The sequence below is a fragment of the Condylura cristata genome, unplaced genomic scaffold (assembly GCF_000260355.1).
Source record: "Condylura cristata isolate star-nosed mole 26May11 unplaced genomic scaffold, ConCri1.0 scaffold00004, whole genome shotgun sequence".
In the NCBI taxonomy this organism is placed as follows: Eukaryota; Metazoa; Chordata; class Mammalia; order Eulipotyphla; family Talpidae; genus Condylura; species Condylura cristata.
The window spans coordinates 60,551,851-60,572,621 of NW_004567105.1; the positions used below are offsets into that span (position 1 = coordinate 60,551,851).

At 56.5% G+C, this 20,771-nt stretch overlaps 1 protein-coding gene across 6 annotated transcripts in view; it reads left to right on the plus strand.

Moving 5' to 3' along the window:
• Positions 1 to 6: 6 nt before the first annotated feature.
• Positions 7 to 20,771, plus strand: part of CACNA2D2 (calcium channel, voltage-dependent, alpha 2/delta subunit 2) — a 130,161-nt gene continuing 109,396 nt past the window's right edge. For all 6 annotated transcript variants that reach the window (XM_012720388.1, XM_012720389.1, XM_012720390.1 and 3 more), the window contains exon 1: positions 7 to 66. The gene's annotated coding sequence lies outside the window, so the exon portion shown is untranslated. The remainder of the gene's footprint in view (positions 67 to 20,771) is intronic.

Consider the following 20,771-nt stretch of genomic DNA (forward strand, 5'->3'; position numbering starts at 1 on the left):
GCTGCTGCTGCTGCCGCTGCTCGCCGCCCCCGGCGCCTCAGCCTACAGCTTTCCCCAGCAGCACACGTAAGTGGCCTCGGCCCGCCGCGGGACCCCGCTGGAACCCTGCGCCCTCTCCGCCCGCGGGCCCGCCCGGGGCCCTTCCTGCGCCCTAAGCCGGCGCGGGGGTGCTGGGTCCCGTTGCGACCGGGGGTGGTCGCAGAGGGCTGGCAGCCGCGGTCCCGGCGCTTCTGGCTGCGTCGCGAAACTTCCCCGCGGTGCCCCTTCTCCCCACCCATCCCCCCAAACGGGGCCGAACTAGATTCCCAGTCTCAGGATGGGGTGGGGGCCTGACCTTGCCCCCCCCCCCCCGATTCCCCTGTCGCTCTCCGGGTGAGAGGAGAACCTGGGGTTGAGTGAAGGGGCAGCCAGCGACCCCTGCCCAGCAGAGTTGGAACCTCGCGTTCGCCGGACGACGTCTCCTCTCCGGTGGCAACCTGGCGCTTTAGACCCGAGGTGGGGACTCCTCCGCACCTGTCTTCCTTGGCCTTTTCCCCAGAGGGGAGAAGGCTGGACGCCGGCTATGTGAGCACCTTGTAGCTACTGCCACAGAGGGGGCCGGTGTCCCTGTTCCTGGCCCCCTCTGTCCACTGGGGAGAAGGGTCCATGGGAAGGTGAAGGTGTTGGGCTTGGGGCAGAAGGTGAATGACAGGGAGGACCCCTGCCTGCCCCTGATGCCCACAAAGCAATAGCACCTCCTGGTCCTGTCAGCTTCTGTTGGTTCCGTGGATCTCTTGAGCCTCTTTCTCCCCAAGAGCTGGAAAGCTGAGGCATCCCCTCCGGCTGAGCTTGGCCAGTGTGTCTGGGACCTGGAGTATCCAGTGCATGTGGTCTTTAGGGCAGCGTAGGTCTTTCTGTGAGCACTGTGCTCTGGCTTTATGTCAGGGCCCAGACACCCTTGCCCTGTGGGTCTTGCTATCTATCCATTATCGCGTCTGGGTCTGAGGGGCCACCTGCCCCTGGACTCACTCACCACTGGTCAGGCCTGGAGTTTGGGAAATGAGGAGTCAAGGGGAAGGGGCTGGCCTCTGGGAAGAGGAGAGGCCAGGGAAGGGACGGGGCTCTACATCATTTGACTACTTCTACTCAAGGGTCGGAGCCCCTCAAAACCTGCTGGAAGAAAGAACTCAGGCTGGCGCTGCCCTGCATCTCTGTCTTGTCATCTCTCTCCTCACACAGCCTGGCTGTGCTCAGGCGGGTGATCAGTTGGCAAATTACAGGTGCCGCTGGACGTGTCCTCTGTCAACCGTCTGGATTTTTCGCGTGTACATGTCTGGGGGGGGGGGTGTTGCAGGCAGAAGAGAATCCTGTAAGTTCGGAGCTTGTGGGTGTCTTAGTGTCTTTCGTTTGCTGTGATGAAAACAGACTTAAGCCACAGTGTTTAAAAAGAGCAAAAGCATTATTTTTTTGTTGTTCTTCTTTCTTCAGAGCCAAGCCACAGTTCTTTTTTCCCCTAGCCGTTTCGTTGCGTGAAGGTCTGAGTAGACGTCTCTTTTCACCTCTTCCCACCTTACTCCCTCTCCTGGCAACCCGCAGTGGGTCAGATGCCCGCGGGGCCTGCAGGGGTCTTCCTTGGTAGACTGTTGTGAGACCCTGAGCAGAGCGGACACCTGTCTCCGTCCCCAGGCAGAGGATGGCGAGGCGGGTGTGACCGTAACAGCACATTTCCAGCTGGACGCTCTTCTCTCGTCAATACAGTTGCAGCTAATTTGAGGGTTTGGGACATGTCTTGCAAACCATTATTAGAGAACGAGAGGGGGGTGGGAGTCAGACCGCGAAGCTCCGAGGGTCCAAGGGGAGGCGACGAATGGTGCGGCGACACGCAGGTTTTCCGTGACAGCCAGCGCCCTTCAGCTGCCCTGGTCCCGCAGATGCCGAAGCCCATTGATCATGGAGGGAGGCAGGGGAGGGATCGCGGGAGGCCCCCCACCCACCACCATGGCTGGTTGGAGTTGGGGCTTTTGTTAAACTGACATGAAAGGTGGAGGCTGCTGCCAGGGGGGCTGCTGGCGTGCAGGCATCCTCCCTGAACTCTCCTGGGTCCCCATGAGCAGGCTAGCATGACTCGTTGACACAGGTGGCTTCTGAGGTCGGAAGTGGGACCCTCACCTCATGGCACTGGGGTGATGACCCCTCGGTGGAGAGGGTCCTTGAGAGGAAAGTCATTTCCTTTTTCACATCTGGCGGCGCAGTGGGGCCCAGCTTCACAAGCTGCTGGGTTTTAAGCAAGTGTGGGTTTGGGGTCTGCTGGCCAGCCGTCATTTCTGTTGTCGCTCTGGCGCGTGGCTCTCTGCCCGTGAGGTGAAGTGGACCAAGGCTGCCTCTGGGTGGATAAGGACAGAGACCGCTGCTGGAGGCAAGATGGGGCTTTGGCTTGGGGAGGGGCTCTCATCCCTTGCTGTCCTGTCAAGCTTTCAGACCCAGAGGAAGCCACATGTACGCAAGTGCATATGTGTATGTGTGTGGGGGGTGGGGGGGCGGGAGGGGGGAGACTCCCTTCCACCTGCTCCCTCCTCTTTCCAGTTATGGCTGGGCCCTCTGCTTTGCCTCTCCCCATCCTGTCATTCTTCCCCTGCCCCCTTCTCTGGGTCTCTCATCTTTTCGCTCCCCTCCCCTTTTACTCCTTCCTTGCCCACCTCTCTCATTTCTCTGTGCCCACCCTGTCATCTCTATCAGACCTCTGTCCCTTGTTCCCCAGCATCCCTGAGTTTCTCTGCCCCCTGAGTGCGGGAGGAACCCTGGCTGAGCCCCTGGGGGGGTGGACCCTCTCAGCCCCACTCTAGCCCAGAGACGGTGTTGGCCAGAATGTCTATTCCTCTGGGCATGGGTGAGTGGACAGAGGGCAGAGAGGAGCCAGAGGTCTGGACCCCGCCCCCCACCCCCCACTCCCCAGCAGATAAATGACAGCCGGAGTGCGCACTCCTTTTCCTGAGTGCCCACGATGGGGCATGCGTCAGTCTAGCTATGGTTAATGGTGGGTGACGTGTGTCTGTCTGGGCCTCCGAGCCCACGTCTTTACCTCCCAGTGGCTCTCCCTATTAGAGGGAGGCAACATCACACATCTGGGTCCCCCATTTCCCCAACAACCTGCCGCAGTTTTAGCAGGAGGGAGGGAGTGAGGCTTGGCGGCCTCTCGCTGCCACCACTGTCATGCAGAGCTGCAGGTGCTCACGTCCCTCCGAGTGTTGAGGATTTGAGAGGGGAACTAGACTGCTGTCCCTCCCCAGGGCCCACCTTTAGTGGGTACCTCCTCTAGACCATCTGTGTTGAGATGGCCCCTGGGAAGGGAGGGAACCTATTTGACATGAGTCCCTCTTAGTCTGTGGTAAGTCTCATTCCAGTCCTCTGTCACATTGGTGTCCCCAGGGAGAGCCTGACTCACGAGTAGGCGAGCGCTGTGCACCCAAACCCCCTTCTCCCCTCTGCCTGTGTGCGGGCACACACGCCCAGCTCCCTGCACCTCAGGTGGGTATGGGTGGACCCTGCCAGCTCCCAGGAAGATGCAATTTGGGGTCCTATTAGACACCAGGTGTAGGTCCTGTGGGCTCAAGCTTAGGTTTCCAGAGCTGACCCTCTCCACTGGAATGACCTTGCCTCAGTTTCTCTAACAGAGATAGTCGAATCTGCTTCAGAGGCTGGTGGTAAGAATTAATTGGAGAGGGGGTATAGCCTCAGGTGGGCAGGTAGGGTTCTGTCCAGTCCTTTCACATTGCCCCCGTGGGCGGAGTGCCAGATTCCCATGCCCTCCTATCTCCTTTCTCTGCTCATGCTGTCCCTTCATCACTGCATGTTTTTCTCAGGGGTTTAGATTCCTCCTTTAAGGGCTCACACACACCTTCCAGTGGCTTCTGGCTTGTGCCTCTAGCTCGCACTGTATCCACCCACACCCACATGGGATATCAGCTCTTTGAGGACTGTTGCTGGGCCACTTCCCTCCCTCAGCCCCTGAGGGTCAGCTTGGCATTACCAGGCTAATGGTCGCTAACTCCCCTCCCTGACCCCAGGTCAGGCCCGCTGCCCACATCCCTGCCTTCATCTCCCCACCCATGGCCATGCCCATCCCACAAGTGGGAAACTAAAACTTCACAAATGAAGAGAACTGTCCAAAGCTCCACAACTTCTGGTGGCAGGACTGGAAGAGAATGAATCTGTTAGACACTTACCTGCCCTGCTGAGGAGGGGGACCTGGGCATTTCAGGTCGGAGGGCTCAGAAAGTTGGGGGTGGAGGACTCAAAACCTGGGTCTCCAGGAGAAAATGAAGACCCCTGAGACGTGTGCTGTCTCTAGGCCTCCTAGCTGTAAGCTTTCCTATCTGTACCTCGGCCTCCTAGGTGTCAGCAGTCCTGAGGGAGCTTTTCTTGGTCAGGGGCTGCCCTGCCGGACCCTGTACTCATAGCTCTGTACCCACCTCCACCCACTTCACTAGCAATCACGGAACACCCCTAAACCATTCTTTCCTTTCTCTGAGTCTTTGAGGTGTGGACCAGGCCTAGCATGGAGGGGAGGGCAGGAAGAACTCCATCTTGAGGTGCTGAGATGCTGTCTCCCTCTCCAGGTTCCAGCAGGATTCTGGAAAGGTCATGGGGGTAGGGGTTGTTGATGGAAGCCTGAGGCCAGGTCCTCAAGTCCCTCTAGTTTTGCTGGGTTTAGCGCAATTTAAGAAGCCCTCATAGACACTTAGGTTTTCATGCTGTCTTCATCTGCGAGGCCTGGGAGACTGGGGAACCAGGGTCCCCATTGTTAGAAACTATTCAGGAGGCAGCTGGAGGCTTGTGAGTGAGTGTAAGCAGCCCATCATGTGGCGTAGACCCTATCTGGCATGGTAATGTTGGGGGGCGGGGATGGTCTCTTTCTCCTCTTACTGCAGTCTTCCCTCCCACCCAGCTGCCCTCAAGGATTCCACATTCAGGATCTGCCTCTGGAACTGGCGATTTGTGTCTTCCACCCCTGGGGCCCTGGTACTCTGAAGGCAAGGGTGGGGGGCTTTCCCACCGCTGGCTGCATCCCTCCAGTCAACAGGGAGGCTTCTCTTCATGTCAGATTGTTTTTCTTTTTTTCTGGTGCCTACTGTCTAAACAAGAAGCTACAGAATCAATATTCGTATTCCCAGAGGGAGGTGTATGTGTGGTTTTTGCTTTTTTCCTTTCCCTTCCTCTCTTGCCCTGTATAACCTGAAGAGCCTCCTGAGCTGCCTGTGGCTAAGTCGGGGAACTGCCCTGGAAGGTGACCACATGGATTGAGATGCCCCTCAGGGCTTGTAAATTCCCCACAGGGATGTCTGGGAGTCACTTTGAAGGACTCAAGGGTGTTGTCATTCAAGCCCATAGTCTGAGCCTGATCGTTGTGGACAGGGCCCGGGGGCAGCACTCAAGCCTGTCTTGCCCATCACTGAGCAACTCAGGTGGCAGTTTGGTGGCCCAGGCCTGGTCCTACTCACAGGCCTCCTCCCCCCTCGCACCTCAGTGGCTGGGTCCCTGGCCACTGCTGATGCTGGTGACTGAGCTGGTAGGGACGAGGGCCTCATGGAGTAGGAGATCCCATCAAGCTGTGATTAGGTGGGGGTGGGGAGGGATCTACAGACAAGGAGCCCCAAGATCCCCACTAGATTTGGCCTAGTCCTGGGGGCTGTCTATCAAAGGCAACCCCAGTCCAGCCCTTTCAGCTGGGTAGCTCTATGGTGATGACCTTGGACATGGCCCTGCCTCCCCTCAGACCCCAATTTCCTCTCTTCCCGGGCCCTTCTGACTGTGACATCCCACTCAGAACACAGGTGCGCGGTAATGGTGGGGTGAGGCCTGACCCGCAACCTGGCTTGGCCTCACCTCCTCCTGCGTGCGGCTCCTGCACCTCCCGGACTGGCCTCAGGCCACACTGGGGTGTCTCGGAGTCTTTCTCTGACCCACTTTGGGCTCTGATCAGCCTAGTTATTTAGCAGGGAAGGAAGGTCACAGGGAAGTCTTTCCTGGGATCAGTAGCTATCTCTCCCCACCTTGATAATGACTCGTAAAGTATGGGGACACGTCTGGATGAGACAGGAAGAAGTCGCCTCCCCTGCCTCTCTCCTGCCCACCTGAGGTCCTGGACTCCTTGCTCCCCCTTGATGCCTTCCTTTCCTGCTAGTCAAGTCTTTCTGAATGAGGCCCCCCTGGGTGCACACGGAGGCTCTGCCCACACACAGCTCTCCCCAACTGTGTGACCTTGGGAACTTCCTCAACCTCTCTGGGCCTTGGATCCTCATTTGTAAACCAGTTCCCTTAATGGAGTTGCCTCATGGTGGTTGGAGTGTAAAAGGGATAGGCCTGACCCCTGGGTGGCATGATCAGGGCTGTGGATCCCGACTGGATCTGTGAGGGTCACTGTTGAGAGGTACTTGCACCCCAGAGTGCCAGGCACCTGCGTCATAGCACAGTACCTACTGCACAGCCAGGCCCTGTAGACAGACTCAGTTGTGATTTCTGAGACTTTGCTCCTGTGCCTCCTTGGCCTACGCGATCATGTAAGTCTCTGTGTGGAAGTGTCTACGTGAGTGTTGTTATGTGTGTTTATGCACATGTGTTGGGTGCTCACGCGTGCCTGTTCCTGAGGTGAAGAGATGAGCACGTAGGTGTGTCTGTGTGTTGTGTGCTGGCTTATGTGAAGGTACCTGTGTGTGCCTATAGATGTGAATGTGGGCGTGAGCTTGTGTGTGTGTGCACGTGCATGTGAACGGGCGAGCATATGTGTGGTTTATCTGTCTGCACCCAGAATGTGCTTCCAGTGCCCGCTTTCTGCACCTGTCTTTGAAGTTAATGCCAGGGCTCGGCTGGGTAAACACTGGCAGGGAGAAATAAAGCCTCCTGGTTGTTAGGACCAGTGTTTTGCAAACTTTTATGTCAGGAACAGCCTGAGTTAAAGCAGAGCTGGAAAGTTTGATCATCTACCAACTGGCTCTTTGACAGTCTGCAAAGGAAACACAGAGGCTGAGTCCTTGTAATTCAAAATTTTGCAAATTGAATGGTATTTAGATTCAGTGGAAGATTTGTGAATTCTTTGTGAAGCTAAGCATCTTTGCAAATAGTTCCTTCCTTATAGAGTCTGGAGGGTAGGGGGGAAGTTTGGGCCTGGGCTGAGTGGAAACCCTGGCTCTGTGACCTTGGGCTGGCGGGCTTTCCCTCTGAGTGGGCACTTCTCATTTGCAGTGATAAGCAGGAGACTTCGCCCTTCTCCCTCAGATCATCTAGTGTGTGCTTGGAGTACTGGCTCCAGCAAGATATTGGTACAATCAGTTTCAGGTGTGATTTGGGATATCAAAGCTTCAACTCGATGACCCTGCATGTTACTCTGCTTGGGGTACTCCCCAGTGAACCTCTTCATCTCAGAGATGACTTTTTATCTGCTGAGTCTTCACACAAAGACTGTGTGGGTGCCCTGTGCTGGGTGCTGGCCCTTGGCCCATGTGACCTGTAGGGCCAGTGAGGTTGCTGTGAGGTTACTGTGGGGGCAGGGAGGCTGGATGGGACCATCTCTTTGGGGAATATGGACCTTGCTTGGGTCCCTGACTTGGGAAGGACACCCTGCAGCTACAGAAGCCTTTGGGAATCCCGACACCTCTTTGTACAGGCGCAAACTGACGTTTGAGGTGGAAGAAAGGAGCCTGCAGAAAGGAGTCACTCTGTGCTGACCACAGACCCTCTGGGCAGTTTGGTCCTTAGTGCTCCGCTCAGGCTGCTCCTATTCGGCTGTCCGTGCGTTGTGACAAACAACCGATTCTTTTAAATAAAAGCATTGCAGGCATGGGACATGGGAACGATCTGAGGCCTCCTCTGGCAAACCCTGCAGAGCAATACCCCACTCCGAGCATTCTCTAGGGCAGACCTCAGTGTTCCTGTACTGCTCTCTGGGCACCCTCAGGAAGGACAGCTGGCCGCCAGGTGGGCATGAAGGGGCTGGTGGGCTCCCCAGTTGGAGAGAGGCCCCTGCTACGCCATGGGTTTCCGGCCTGAGGTGGCATTTCAGCCCGATAACCTCGCTCTGCCACCTGCGTTCTCCTCCCACCAGCACTGCCTGAAATGCTGCATTTGAAGCCTTAAAGGTCAGGCTGGCGCCACCACTGGTTCCAACAAACAAACACAAAATAACCCACCTCAGCCCTGCCCCCAACTTCATTTATTAGAAAAGAGAAATGAGCTGGCAGAACAGGCCTCAGTGCTGAGGGTGCTCACAGATGGGCATTTCTCATTTTACCTTTCTCCTGTGAGCTCAGGCAGGGCCGGGTGTGGTGAGAGCCTGGGAGTCTACCCTTGCTGTCCGGGACCCCACACCCCCGGCCAGAAGCCTGCCGTGGGTGGAACCCCTCTTCTCACTGTAGCATTGGAGGCCCTGTGTGGGCTGCGTCCTGTCTCTGGGACTCGCCCTGTGGCTACCCAGGCTACCCAGCCAGGCCAAGCCATTCGCAGGTCCCAGTAGAGCTCTGGCCTGCGCCTCTCTGACCTTTGCTCACGTGTCCCGCTACCAGGCCGGCCTGTCCTCTCTGGCTCCCTCGCCTCTGGTTGCAGCCTCTCCTGCAACCCTTCGGCTGCCCTCAGCCCTGTGCCCAGTTCACAGGGGCTTTCAGAAGTAAACATTGGAGTGATATCCTCCAAAGTTGACCTGAGGAACTGTATTTGGCTGCTTGAAAAAGGCGGCCCTGCACACCTAGGTCAGCACAGCATGATGGCTTTTTCACCAGGGTTACTCCCTTTTTCCTTTGACAAGAACCAGAGAGGACTAATAAAGGCTGTCATGAGAACCGAGCCCTCGCCTGCTCTCTGCTGGCCTCACTTTGATGTGGCTGTCTGTCCTTGACTGACTTCCCTCCTGACAGCAAGGTGGTTGCCACTGCTCCAGGCCTCTCACGTACCACAACTTGGAGTTAAAGAGCTATTCCCTCTGGGTTCCTCTTTAGAGGCCAGGGGTCCCCTGCTCAGAAGCCCCTAGCCAACTTCCTTCACACTTCACTGGCTGGCACTAGGTCACATGTCCACTCTAAGCCAATCGCGGGCACTTGGAAAGGTGCACTGTGATTGGTTCATGCTAATCAGGATTTACCCTTGAGCTACAGATGGGGTCACCTTGGGGCTGGAAGTGGGTGAAATTCTTACAGATTTGGACTTGTAGTTTAGAAAGCGGGGCGTGATAGAGAACTGGGAAGCAGTGTCTGCTCAGGGGGGGACACCAGGCCAGGGAAGAAGGTAAGCAGGTAAGCGGGGAAGTGAAGGGAAGGTGCTGTAACAGCTAGGTCATTAATCACAGTGAGCTGGGCCCAGATGGCATGTTTTCACACATGCTATGCAATGAGATCAATCCACCTTTATTCCCATTTCACAGGCATGAAAACTTGAGGCTTAGCAGGGCTAAGGGGTGCTGAAATCACACGTTGGTGAACGGTGGAGGCAGGATTTACCTGGCGCTGGGTGTGCGCCTTGAGCCACGCCCCACGCTCACCTCTTCCTGACAGCCCCCTGATCCCGGGACCCTCAGGGTGCCCCCACGCCCATGCCCTTCCTCCACACCTACACCTCTACAAGGGCTGCCTCTTGCGCGTGTTCCTTGAAATGAGATTTCGTAGGACCGCTGGCTCCTGGGAGGGTAAGGGGAGGGATGAGAGGACACTGACAGCCGGGGAGAGTAGAGCCCTCTGGGCCTTCATGCACGCCACAGCGAGGGATGGGACCCGCAGCCACTGCCACGGGGAGGGGCTGAGCGTGGCTGCGGCTGCCTGTGAGACGTCATTCTCCCTTGGGCTGGGTGGCTGTGGGGTACATCCCCTCACTACACAGAGGTCTGGGGTGTTGTTGGGCAGCTCCCCTGACGATGTGACAAGGTCCGCGTTCCAGCAGCATGTCCTTGTGACCTGGCCCTTCCTGCTGCTCTCTGGGCTCCTTTCCCTATGCCAGTTCTGGGCCACCTGTGGCCACCCAGGCCTCAGTGAGCCAAGGGCACAACGCCTGGGAGAGGACCTGGGCTCCATCTGCTAATAGATTGGGGTGCTCCTCTGGCTACTATTCTCACCTGTCACATGATGGCAGAGGTCTTTCTGGGCTGGCTTTTACTGAACAGAGTTCTTCAGGCCAGGACAGGCCTCCTCTAGTCTGAGTCTCCCTCTGAAGCTGTCTGGGTGGTGCCATTGCCACTGTGCGCATGGAGGAAGGAGCAGAGAGGAGCAGATTCACTTACCACCCCCCACCCCTCCACCCCTCACTTTCCATTCTCCTCCCCACTCCCTCCCTCACCCCTGGTTACCAGTGCAGGGAGACTCAGAGGGAGAAGGCAGCAGTATTAGATTGACCTTGGCAGGTACAGGCCCCAGAAACCCCCAAAGGCTTATGCTGCATGATCTGAGCGTCCCCCCCGCACTTCCTCCTACACAGCCCCAGCCTTGAACCTTGCCCCTCTCACTGTGGATGAACCACCTGCCCTCCTCTGTTGAGCCTCGGTGTCCTCCTCCTCTCAGGAGCTCCCCGGGTGGGGTGAAGCGTCCCTGTATGTTGGTACTATAGAGACCCTGGCTGAGGGGGGCTGCTGCAATAGATGGGGGTGTGTGTGTGTATGAGCACAGAAGGGGCTCTCCACCCTCAGGGCTGACTACCTACCAGGTCCACAGCGACCGCCTCCCATGGGTGCTTAACAAGCATGGCGTAAACCAGGGACAGGTTGGGTGGGTGGCAAAGGCCAGCTCCAAGCAGGACCCACCCAGTAGTCCGGTTGACCTCTGCCTGTCCTTTGGTACTTGACGGGGACTCACTGTTCCCTAAAGCCTTCCCTGACTTCTCTGTATCCACCGGGAACTTCCTAGCAGTCCATCTCCCCCTCCTTGTCTGTCAATAAACCTTGCAACTCCCCTTCAGACTGTGTCTTGGGTCGGGTGGGGGCCGTGGCCATCTGCCCTCGACTAGGACTGCAAGCTACCACACACTGAGTGTTTCCTGGGCTGGGGATCTGCACAGGCTTCTGCAGGCCAAGCTGATTGTGAAGAGGAAGCAGCTTTTACACGGTCTGGGACAAGGCTCCGTATGGGCCTAGATTTGCTGGGGAAAGGCCCTGCCTACCCGCTTCTGGAGCTGTCCTACAAGGGGTTGCCCCAGCTCGGGGGCTGCTCCAAGAACTGCGCTAGGAGAGAGATGCAGGTGGGGTCTAGGGCTGGTTTTTTAATTGTGTGGGGCCAGAGCCTGGGCCTCAGCATTTTCCGGTACCAGCCACATAGATCAAGGTAGTGAACCGTGGCCAGGGAGGGGGGCGGATAGGAAGGTAAACACAGGAGCCTGCCCCGGCCTGGCAAGGGGGCACTGGGGCTTTCAGGGAAGTGGGCTATGGGCTGGCAAAGTGGTTCTGGGGCATCTCCTGGCCATGAGAATCTACAGCATGTTTTGGGGCGATCACCAGGTCTCTTCAGCTGTCTGCCCCTCCACACCTTAGCTGTGTGCTGGGCCTGCTTTCTGGGCTCATAAACTGTGGGGGAGGTAGACAGTGAAGAAGGAAAGAACCAAAGCCAAATAAATATTAACTGTGCATGACTGGTACCCCAGGAGGAAGCCAGGGGTCTATGAGCCCCCTCTGGTGAGGGAAAGGGGAGGATGGGGCAGGGCTTATACCCCAGACCTAGCTCTGACACATCCTCTCAAGGTCTCTGGCCATCCCCAGGGGCCTTGTCCTCCTCTAGTCAGGGCTGTGGAGGCCCTGGGGAACTTGGTCTGCACCCAACACACCTTCCCGAGAGTAAGTTCATGAGGGACGGAGAAGCAGGGGCACTCACTGACGTTGATCTGGTTCCAGTCTGACGCTCCATCCCTCTGCTGTACCTCCTGGCCTGTGCCTTTTCGCACCCCTGGTGCCTTGGGCTGTCCACAAGTTATGAGTGGGCCCCTGGGGCTCTGCAGCCCCCAATTCCTTGGCATAGAGCAGCAGCAGAAGGACCGCAGAAAACAGCCCCAGAGGCCATTACATCAGGTGATTACATGGCTCCTGGCGCTGGGGGAGATGTGTTTCACTGGTGATTTCCAGACTGGTGGCAGATGGAGGAGGCCCTTACCCTAAAATGGAGAAAGGTGGGGACGTCCTGGGCCAGCAAGAGGGACACAGAGCCACGGGCTCTACTGCCGCCCTGTGTTTGCCTGCCGCCTGCTGGAAAGCCTGATCCGGAGGATAGGGGTTCATTAGGGCCCCATGTGGGATTTAAATGAGTAATTTGTGCTTCAGTTTCCTAATCTTTAAAATGGGATCATATGTCTTATATTTTGTAGTTGTGAGGATGGAGCATCCAGTTGTTTCTTGAGCAAATTAGCAGGAAAATGGTGAGAATGTGGTACTTGTGGTTACCTCTACCTAGGACTGCAACAGAGGCTTCTTCTGCTGGAGCCCCCAGCTAACAGAGGGAGGAGGGATACTACTATTACCCCCAAACTCTAATGTTTATTGGGCTGAGATTCAGCCCTCTCTGTTGCCCCCCCCACCCCATCCTGGGGTTCAGAACCCAAGTTACAGGGGTGTGTTGGCACAACCAGCCCACAAGTTCTGCCCCAGGGCCCGTCATGATGGGGTAGTACCTGTGGAATGAGTGAATGAATGCTTCTGAGGACTGGGCTCCTCCTGCCAGTCTGCTTCCCCTTCCTCAGAAGGCCCTCCCCACACTCACGCCCCTCTCCAGGTGGAGAGCTCCAGGAAGGTAGGGGTCATGTGATAATAGCCTCTCCCAGCACGCCAAGCAGTGGGCAACTTGGTAGTTGATAAAATCTACAAAGCTGATGGGCAGCTGTGCTGCGCCCCCACATCCCACCCCCACCCCCCACCGTGTGAGATGGGGAGCAGCAGTCTGTCCTACCACCTGCTCACAGGCTGACTTCAGGGACAGGGACATATGAGCTGGGCTGGCAAACACAGGTAGACGCCATGGGTGAGGGTCCTCAGGTCAGTCCCCAGGGGCTGTAGGGCAGCCCCTCGGCTGGGCCGAGCCAGCAGTCCCCAGAGGAATGCTGCCAGCCTGAAGCTCCTGCCTCATCCGTCCTCTCCCAGTCGATGGCCTTCCCTGCCATGGGCACATTTCTTCGCTCCCTCCACATAGACACTGGCATGACCTGCTGTTCACCCCTTTCTCAGCACTCATGAGCGTCTGCCATGGACCATGCGCTGGAGGGGCCAGGAGACCGCATCGGGGGAAGACGCAGGCAGTGGACATGCTGTGCTGGAAGGTGATAGAACCCAGTGGAGAAGGACTAGGGTGACTTGAGGGGAGGTTAGCGCTTCAGTGGGGGTGGATGTCAGCGTGGGCCTCACTCAAAAGGAGACATTTACGTAAACCCTGGGAGGAGAGGCAGGAGCCACATGGATGTCTGGGAGAAGAGTCTTCCTAATAGAGGAACAGCCAGCACAGAGGCCCTGAGGTAGGTGGGTTTAGTTAGGGCAGACAAAGGGAAAGGAGGGCAGAGGGTAGCAGGTGCCAGGGCCGGCCGGGCCATTGCATTTGAGCTTAAGTTTGAGTGGCGTGGTAGCCGTCGGAGGCGTGTGAGCAGAGGAGTGTGGTGTGAGAAAGGGAAAGAGGTCCCAAGTGCCACCAATGTGTTTGACCTGAGCAGCTGCAAGGCAGAGTTGTCACCAGCTGAGCTGGAGTTGCTGAGGGACATTGGGTCTGGGGGACGGTCTGGCACTAGACATGTTGAGTTTGAGATGCAGGCGGGGTGCTGGAGTGGAACTGCCTACCCCACTGGAGAGGTGCTGACTGAGCTGTGCCTACCCGCCCAGGCCCTGAGGACTAAGCAGAGCTCCCCTCTCTTTGAACCCTTAGTTTGTCCATCCTCCCCCCCCAAACCCCGCCCCCACTGCTCCCCACTGCTCTGGCTCCCTCCACTCATCAGATCTTGATCAGATCAGATATCTGCTCTGCTTGAATTCCAAGCTCCCAGGGACAAGCCTTTCTTCCCTGCTCTCCAGCCTGGAAACTGGCTTCAGTAACCATCTGAAGGAAGGAATGAATGGAGCTAGTTGGGGATTTGTGGGCTGGAAATACCTGCAGAGTGTTTTGTCAGCCATAAGCCTTGCTAGGTTGGCACACCTATTTCTAGTCACACCAGCCCTGGGCACGACCACTGAGGCTCACCAGGCACAGTCGCTCCTCTTGGCCTGGCCGCAGGGAGCGCCTCAGAAGGAAGTGGTGGCCAGAGAGGTGGCACCTGAAGCTCCGCCCTCACTGCAGCTCTGGACCCTGCACAGCTGGCAGGCAGGATTTGCATTGCTAAAGGATTCGCCACAGAGCTCAGAGAGTAACCAGCCCACTGCCTAGTGAGTTGTCAAGGCAGGTTGAGCACTCACATTCGATTTGCATGCAGCTTGGTTCTCAGAGAAGCCAGACACCACTGAGAAGCAAACCCCAGGGGAAGAGGGCATTTTCCCCCTACCTGGTCCAGGAGCCTAGTTGGGGGTTGAGGGAGCGCAAGCTCTGCACTTCTGAGGCAGAAGTCCTACAGCACACTAGCTCTGGGGTATACGGAGGGGCTTCCTGCACCCAACTGTGGCTTGTTTGGGGAGGCAGTGGGAGCCCTGATGTGGGTGTGGGCCCCTTTTTAAAGCTGGAAGACATAAATGAGGGCGTGGCCGTCCGCTGCACCGTTTTCCTAAATCCTGACCATTGGAGTCCACCTGCGATCAGGAAGGCCTACTGGCCTAGGGACAGGCCTGAGCTCTGCAGCCATACATGCTGACTGCAAAGTCTGGCTTTGCAGACTGGCTGTGTGACCTTGGGCCCACTGCTTCATCTCTGTACCTCTGAATCTCACCATGAAGTGGCCTGTACGACCTGCACCTGGCCAGTGGCACTGTGTGACTTCACTGGGAATCACACACAAAGCACTCAGCACAAAGTGGTTGCTCCTTTCCGTGGTGTTCTGCTACTTGCTGAAGTTGGAACCTCTTTCCCAGCCTTGGCCCTCAGCTGCTCTCCCACTGCAGAGGAAGACAGGTAGGGCAGTCACCACTCTAGTGAGAGACTGCTGTTCAGGTAAATCTAACTCCAAATGTTTTCAGAAGACTCTTCAGGCTGCAAACTGAGTTCTTCAGGGAGCCTGATGGTGGAATAGGCTACCCTGTTGGTCAAGTAGAATGATGACTGTGGACTTGAGAGAGTTGGGAAAAATCTAGGAAGACGTCCTGGTGGAGGTGACTTGGCTGGAAGCAAGGGGATAAGGCAGAAAACAAAACTGGCCCTGATGGATTGAGTTCTGAAATCTTTGCTCTTCCTCTCTCCCCTGACTGGGTGTCTTCAAGGGGCCTGCCCTCTACAGAGGCATCTCTGCCCTGAGAAGAAACAGAGGACCCTGAGGGGGATCTCTGTCCTCCTCAAGGCAGGAAGCCATGTTGAGGACACACACAGAGGACAGCTATTTGTGGCTCAGTGAGGATTTGACTCATACTGGGGGTTGGGAGGATGTGCAGGAGGGGAGATGGGGACATGTGAATCACAGAATCTGACCAGAGTGCCTGGTGTCACATGGACGGGGCCTGTCTTGCCACCTCCAGTTAGACTTCACCTACTGGTATGGGACAGGAACTGGCAACTGGAGCTCCTCGTTTCCTCTCTGACTCTCCTGGTGATCACCACATGTATCTCAACACCTCCTGAGACCCGGCTTGAGATGACTCTCTGCCCCTAGTGCCTGGCTGGCTATGTAGGGGCCGTATCAATATAACCTCCAAGGAGCCAGTTTCACTAAGCCTCAGTTTACCCATTTGTTAAATGGGCATGGACAGAGATTTTATTCCCTGACTCCCTGGGGAGTGTGCTGGAGACCATGTATTGGTACCCCAAAATGTCCATGATCATGATCTGTGCTAGAGGCAGGTGGCTCCTGGCCTGGGGAGCAGATGGTTGATCCTGGACAGAGTAAATGGCAGATACCCAGTGTGCCTGGCCTGGATCCTTTGCTTTTATCTGGGGAGGTCTCAAATGGTTCATGAGCTCATTGCTAAGTCCCAACAGCAGACTTCTAGAGAATTCACAATAGCAATAAAGCTAGGTATTGGCATACTAAGCCTTGGCCCCCCAGGAGAGGGGAGATGAGCAATCCTGCTGCCACTGCATTTTGAAAACCACCATCCACAGATGGGAAACTGAGGCACAGAGAGAGGAATGGGTGAGTGTGCAGAAAGCCCAGAAATTCTTGCAGCAGGAGCCAGAATCCACGTGTGTAGGGGAGGGTACCTTGGGGCAGGGGTAGGCGGAAGTGCTGAATTGCCCAAGGTGGGGACAGGGTGACAGATTAGGGGGAAGACAGGCAGGGTCCATTCCTTTCTGCGTTTTCTTCTTGCTTCCTGGAAGAAGTGGCTGCTCCAGCACTGGGCCTTTCTGGGAGAGCCATGAATTATGCACAGGAGCCACAGGCCTGGGCAGGCCCATCATAAATGAACTTTAATAATTCATGCAGTGAGGAGCCAGGAAGGAGAGAGCCTCCTGGGCTGGCTAGGGGCAGCTGCTGCACTTCCAGCCCCTCCGCAGGCTTCTACTGCCAGCCCACCTCTGCTGCTGTGGGCAGGGCCAGGAGGGCAGACAGGTGCCCGCACTCTGGGGAGGGCCTGTTCTTCCAGGGCTCACAGCCCAGGGCAGAGGCTGTCTGGGGGAGTGAGGCTAAAACAGGACATACAGGAAGCCACACCCCTACCAACAGGGGGTGTAACTTAAAGTGTGAGGGAAGGGAGGCACAGGTAGACTTTATTTGACATCACAGGTATATGTGACCCGTCCTGGCAGAGGAACTGCATGTGCCCAGGCCTGTGCAGGGAGCCAGAACTGTGTGCAAGCCACAGTGTCCACACACAGGGTTATGTGGCCCAAGGCGTGAAGTCAAGGAGGCCATTGTGGGGTATGGCCACTGGGTGGGTTTTGCCTTTCCTCTAGTTCCATGGTGTTGACAGCGGAGCGACATGATTCCAGCAGGACCCTGGGGCTGCGTGGGGAGGCGGACAGATTGGGATGTGGGAGTGGGAGAGAAATTGGAAACCAGGGATCTGTGAATGGCACTTGTCCTGGGGAGACAGATGATGACCCAAGCTGGCTGGGGCCAGGGGCTGGCAGGCAGCGGGCACTGTGGGCATTGTAAAAGTTGTGTGTGGGCTGATTGAAAAAGATACCTGCACCCCCATGTGTATTGCTGCTTTATTTACAATTGGAAAAACATGGAAGCAGCCCAAATGCCCAAAAGTAGATGACTGGATAAAAAAGATGTGGTACATATATACAATGGAATATTACTCAGCAACCAAAAAAGAGAAACACATGTCTTTTGCAGCAACTTGGATGTAACTGGAAAAGATCATGCTTAGTGAGATAAGCCAGAAAGAGAAAGAAAAATACCAGACGGTTTCACTCATAGCAGGAGTATAATGGACCAGGCGGGAAAATAACAAAAATAATGAACAACCATATACCAGAGACATTTTGTGGGGGTGAAGTGGGGAATGGGATCAAAAACGGGGTGGGGGGAGGGAAATGCACGGGATTATGGTGATGGCACATGGGTGACTTGGTGATGGCACATGGGTGACTTGGTGATGGGAAACCCGCCGGGATTACAATTGAGATGGGGGGAAAATGTACAAAATGATGTAAAAAGAAAAAAGAAAAAAAAAGTTGTGTGTGGGTGTGAGAAAATGCCAGTTCTGGTCACCCTGAGACTTTTAGCCTGAACAGGGGAGCTACCACCTCAGGGGAGGCAGGGCCTGGGAGAGGAAGGTTGGGAATCCAGAGGGAAGTCAAGCCTGGATTTGGGACCCACTTAGTTAGACCCATTCGACATGCAGGTGGCTTTGCCAGGCCGGCACTGTCCACTGAAGACTGGCCTCCTGCAGAGAGGTGTCACCCTGGCCATCGTTCGTTACTTGGATGACCAGGGCACGTCACTCAGTGGCTTTGTACCTCAGTCTTCCCCTTTGAAGAATGGGGTGATGGTCTGATTGCTGGGAAGGTTAATGAGGGCACTGCAGTGCGGGCCCTGGCTTGTAGGCACAGGCACCAGGCAGGTAAGCCGCTCTCAGACCTAATGGTAAATGGACCCCCAGATGGCCTGTGGAGGACTCAGGGCCAGCACTCCTTGGGTGGAGCAGAGAACTAAGACCTGGAGAGGTCAAACCACAGAGCTGGCTGTGAGCTACTAACGGGGACTGGTGCACCCCAGAGGTGGGAGGAAATACCCACTCCCAGGACCCTGCTCACCTAGGTGGAACCTTCCTAGCTGGGTCTGGGGTGTCCATCCCCACCTCTTCCAACCACCAGTTAATTCCTGTTGCACCCCTCCTTCCTCTCCCCTGCTCGGTATAGCAGGGGCTGCGTAGTCCCTCTTAGGGATTTCTCTCTGCTGCTGGAAAGCCCCAAACCAGCCTTGAGGCGGAGGGCACTGCCGAGGGGCTGCTCAGCAACCCTGTGCTGTGGGCGTGACAGTGCCAGCCCACGATCACCTTGTGCTGCTTCAGTTCACTTTCTCGACTTATGGCGTGAGGCCCAGAGGAGAGAGGATGAGGTCCCAGTTAACTATAGCAGAAGCAGAAGTCAGGCTCAGGTGAGTCTTCTAGGCTGTGGTCCTGACCCCTAGAGGAAGGTTTCCCTCCTTGCCCTGCGTCCCTGGCTGAAGCTCTGCTCACCCGTGCAGTCCCCCGCCACTGCCACTGCCACGTGGCCCCCAACCTGCGCTGATGGTCGTGAGTGAAGCCATGAGCCGTGGCAACCTAGAAACTCTTCGTGCCTCTCTGGGTGATGCTGGGCTCTCCCAGTCTTGGGTGATGCTGCTCCTGGCTCCGAGCCTGTGCCCTACCCCCACATCAGCCTGTTAGGAATAAATACCAGGCTGGACCCAACGCCCTAATTAAAGTTGGATGACTATTCACCATTAGTCTGAGGGGTAGAAATAGGGTTGCCATCACCAGCTCTGGGTAAACTAGAAGGAAATGCTTTCCGCCAGCAAAGAAAGGGAAGGGACAGCGCCATATTAATAACCTCACAAAGGAGCAATATTTGGGCAGGGTCCCGGGATGCGACGTTGAGGCCGACGGTTTGGACTAATTCCACCGTCAGCGGCGCCGACCCTCCCCAGCTCTACGTGTCTGTGACACTCCTGTGTGATACGTGGGTTGTCTTTGTCTCTGGGAACATGGGATGGCAAGTGGGGATAGGAACAATGCTCCGGGGGCATTTGTTGCTCACAATAGAGGTCTCTCGCTGAATCACAAAAGTGGAAAATGGGTCAGTCCCTTTGAGCCCTGCACCTCAGTTTGCCTGCTTGTGAAGTGGCGGATGGCTAGTTGGGGAGCCTTGGTCCACCCTGAATCAGCTGGACCAGCATGGTCCCCTCACCTTTGCCCTGGCCTGGTTCCCTTGGTGCTCTGTGCACGGCCGGGCGGTGCTTCCTCACCAAGGTCAATGACCTTGGCTAGACTTTTGTCCACTGCTGGCAGCCCTGTTGTCCTTGGGAGGCTCTGATCAAATTGTGGTCAGGATTGTACCTGGGCTTCAAGCCCCAAAAGATGCTGTGGTCCTAGAGTCTTTCATCATGAGCAGCCAAGCTGGTAGGACCCTGTCGTCACAGGAGGCCCTTGGGGTGGAGTCCTCCCAGATCAGGGAAGGGCTGCAGCCCAGCGGGAGGCCCCAGTGTAAGGTGGAGGCACAGACACCCCATGAGTGGTGAACTGCAAGTCTGAGAAAGGAGATGAGCCGATGGGACCGCAGCCCTGCTGGCCGTCATCATGGCTGGCATCCCTCCCATGGGCAGTGGCTTCCACCTGCCTTCTCTTTGGGTCCTGGCAGGTACACAGGCAAGTGGCGATTTCTATCTCCATTTTTCAGATGGGAAAATCGAGGCCTCCAAGAGTACAGCGAATCCAAGGTCTCAGAAGAGCCAGACTTAGGTAGAGAGGGACATGGCCCCTCAGTGGTCAGGGAGGACTTCGGGGGAGGTGGCTCTGGAGATGCATCATCCTGGAGTGTGGCCTGAGCTTTCTGTCACTTGCAACAGGACTGGGCCCTGGGGGATGGGGGATGAGGGGTGGGGGGCTTTGGCAGGAGCCATGGCTGCTCCCTAAGCTTTGAGGGCTGTGGCAGGGAGCCCCTTCTCTAGGCTGCGATGGGGAAGCAGCCCCCTCACTCATCCTCCTGTTCTCGTCCCCCAGCGCAGGTCAGCCTAACACAGAGGTCCCCTCAGCTTTCTTCCTGTGTGTGTGTGTCTCCTCTCTGCCTACAACCCCCACCCCAATTTTCTTTTCCCTTTCAGAAGACTGTGAAGGCACTGAGGTGGGAGGTGGCAGGCCGTCGGAAATATAATCAGAGTAATTAAATTGCACTTTATTTTAAATCATTGCCTCCCCCACAGCTGGGGGAATAACTGGCCAGCCTGTCACAAGAGTAGCAAGAGACCTGTGGGCCCTCGCCATTGCCAAGTCTGGTTCTCAGCACCTTTGGCAGCACGTGGCTCCACCCTGCTGCTCCCCTCCAGGCCTTGTTCTGTACTGGCATACACCTCTACCCCTCCTGCCTTTCCACCTCAGCCTCCACCCAGGCTACCATGGGTCCTGGGAGGGGAAGGCTGGAGGCTGCCTATAGACCCCCAATAGAACAGGGCATATCCAGGCAGGCTGCATGGTGGAGGCATCCTGCACGGCTGCATCTTTGATGCAAGAGCTGCCTCCATGGGGGTGAGGTGGCCTGGCAGGCAGGAACTAGGGGTCCCGTGGCACTTGCCCCTCC